Genomic DNA, 3,611 nt, shown 5'->3' with positions numbered 1-3,611 from the left:
CATTTAGAAGAAGTTAAAATTGTCTCTGGGGTGAAGATGAGTGATGCAAGGTGATGGTTTGATTTAATGATACTGAATATCACCGATCATCCTCTCCAGCTTTGTCTCTCTCTCTCACACACACACACACACACACACACACACACACACACACACACACACACACACACACACACACACACACACACACACACACACACACAGGTACAGGATCAGGATTGTACTGAGGGCTGTTAGTGTTAGTGCCAGTTGAGTGAGCCAGATGATGGGTTGGGCAGTAAACCTCTGGCTCTCTGACACAGTGTCTAACATAAACAAAGAAACAATGAGAGTGCAAGCACAGGGCCACCTGCAATCCATCAACCCCCATCACGCAAACCCGAATACAAATACACACACACTTTTCAGAACACAAGATTATACATATGTAGCCCAAATATCATTTTAATTACATTTTTTTTTAAATCTACCCATGATAATAAATCATTATATTTGTTTTTAATGGAGAAAATACAAACAGTGGCCTAGCAATTACTAAAAATCTCAACCTTACCTTCATATTAAAAAACAAGATCTATATATATACACACACATGACCACTGGAAACCCAGTGGTTCTCAGTCACTGACCTCCAGCTAGTTACTTGGTAGCTAGTACGCTAGTCTATATTTGTCACAGGTAAACATGAGTGGGATTCAGGATCTGCATCATCGAAAGCAATAATCTAATAATACTCTAATGCATATAGGCTGTGATAGGTTCAAGCTGTCAGTATATTTTGTGACATTACAAACTGAACTTTTACATAATATGGCCCAAATCCCCAAATATTTCAGTGAAAATGTCTGTTTTAAATAGAAAACTATTATGTTAATGCTGCAACAACTTCGACCCAAATTTAACCAATATAATTAGAATCAGCTATCCAAGAGGACTCTAGAATCCTATTTTACGTCCAGAAGTACTTTAAGCCTATTTCTTTGATACTCCAACAGCCAATAAATGAATCAGTGAGGAAGTTTGAATTGGGACACTGGAGACTCCTTCTGATCTACAGGGCAAACTTTGATGCTTGGGTGAACAGAGGACACAGTGGTACAAAGGGAAAGCCCTTCAAATGCATAGAAACAAACCAATACTCCCTTAACTCTTGATTCTTGCCAACTAATTGAATGGCTTGGTGAAGAACAGGCTGGAACACTAGTTTGAATGAAGCAAGTCGAGATTTACTAAAAGATCCATGTAGGATTGAGGCAGGGGTGATAAAATCGCTGTTCTTTCCGACATACAAATTTACTCCATCACAATCTGTCCAAATTAAAAAAAGAAAATCAAACAAAAAACAAAATCTCTAAAAGCAAAACTTTTTTGATTTAACATCTCCTCTTTCTAGTTTGTGATTAAGAAAGCAGCACCTGCTGGTTCCTGTGACAACCAACGTTTGTGAGACGAACACCCATGATCCGTGGAACACAATTATATTTGTAGTCCCAGACTAAAACAAGGAAGACATTTTAAAAGATTTGAGTTGGAATATAAACTGGAAGCGGGAGGAGGGCCCTGCTTTCATCTGAACAAGATTATGCTTGAGTTCAAGGAGAGAGCAGGATGAGGTAGAATGTAAAGAAAAGTTCATTAAAAAAAAAAAAAGAGTGGCTTTCCGCCTCTCCTCCCCCACCTTCTCGGAGCATCAGGCTTGCTTTGAAGGAAATGCTTCTCAGGGCTACCTGTGAAGTGAGTGGGAGATCAGTGAAATCCACCAGTTCTCACTTGGCGGGAGTTTAAGGTTACTACTGCTATTCTCTCACTCTCACACACACTATGGCACACTGGGACCTCCACACCCCAAATGACGTGAGAAAAGGTGTCGAGCATCGAGGTCAGACCGGGTTATGTTCATCTGCTGGGTTATGTTCATGTACTACACTTTTTCCTACTATTTTCACCAGAAACAATGAAATCTGAACATTAACATTTACAGTAATTCCTGGTAAATGAGCTCAGACTATAAACTTAAAATCTGACATAAACTGTACTGTATGAGTTGATTACATCCATTGTGAAAGCTAAATTCACTCTGTTGCAGATGAAAATCACCTATTAAGCCAGTTTTTAGTAACCCAGTTCTATCATCTATCATCTGTCTCTTTGTGTAATCTGTACTTTTATGAGAAAATATGTGTTTAGACTCTCCTTAAAAGGCTTTTTGGCGGGAAAAAAAGGATTTCCCAATCACAGATGATGTGTTCCGGATGTGTGAGAAATATCAGCCCAAATTACTCTGTGTCATCACCTGGCACGACTGTCACTTGAAGCTACATTATAGAATGAAGCTACAATCTTGTCTAGAAATAAATCAGCCCCAGCCTTGCTTCTCACTTCTTCATACCATTCTGTGTGGCCACTGGTAACATTTGATTCCACAAACATCCAAAATACTCTAAATATGCCAAAAATGAAACCTTATATTCATGTGTTTTTAGCTTTGAAAGACATACAACCGTAGCCTTGCTATCCCATTTATACCAGTCATCCCTGGTTGCCTCTATTTTATTCAGCCCTGTTTTGTAAACTATAATTTCACTACCTGGTGCTGACAGAATGACAATTTATTGAGTCTTGATCCTGTCGATGGTGCTTCTTTGTGTCGCCCTACTTTGAGTCTTGATCAAAAACTTGAACATTCATCTATAAACCAAATATTTTAGGCAATATAGTACAGAAATATGATTATTTTAATTGCAATAGTAAAGCTTATTAGCCCAGCTGAAAAGCTGAGATTTTCACAAAAATAGTAGAAAGCTGTCCATCACTGGCCCACAATGTGTTGTTGATCCTGTCTGCACATATATTGTGGGGGGTGTTTGGGGAGGGGGGAGGGGGTGTTGGGTGGACAGCGCACTTAATTAGAGCTTTGACAAGCCCACTCTCTAAAAGTGACGAGATTATCCCTAATTGATGTCAGTATGGATTAGGGTTCAGTCCGCTGCAGGCCCACTGGCAGGTCCGGCTTCAGGAGGGGACGCGGATGAAAAGCGTGTTTTTTGGTCTGCTCAAGCCGCTTTTTCTGAGAGAGGACACATTTTTACAGAACAGCCTAATGACTGCGTTTGAAGTCTTAATCAACCCGTGACCTTGTTCCTTCAAAACTCCATGGATCCTCTGATTATTGGGGGGAAAGAAAAGAGAGATGAGAGAAAACAAATCAAAGTTGGTTTTTGCAAACAAAGTGTTTTGAGTTTATTCCAAAACGTATATATTTACAAGTAAAGTCAGAGTTGGTGAGCTGCGTCTTTTCAAGGTTGGGGGAGGGGCGCCATGTTGTTCTGAGAAAAAGAGCATGAAGTGCTTGGAGGAAATAACCTGAGGGCTTTTGAGAAAGAGAATAACATGACCCAGTTCCTAAAAAAGTTGCTGTGAAGTAAGGATATGTGAGAATTAATGTGACGTTTCAGCCTCTATAAAAAAATAAAAAAAACACACACAAAAAAACCTCTTTTTCCTTTAGTTTAAGTAGTTGTAAATAAGAACATTATTTATATACTTCACAACAATACGACAGTATTTCAAAAAAAAAAAAAAAAAAAAAAGAATGAGAAAGGACCCAAAAG

Source organism: Ictalurus punctatus, chromosome 8 (assembly GCF_001660625.3).
Source record: "Ictalurus punctatus breed USDA103 chromosome 8, Coco_2.0, whole genome shotgun sequence".
Lineage (NCBI taxonomy): Eukaryota > Metazoa > Chordata > Actinopteri > Siluriformes > Ictaluridae > Ictalurus > Ictalurus punctatus.
Note: the sequence above shows the minus strand (reverse complement) of the source record.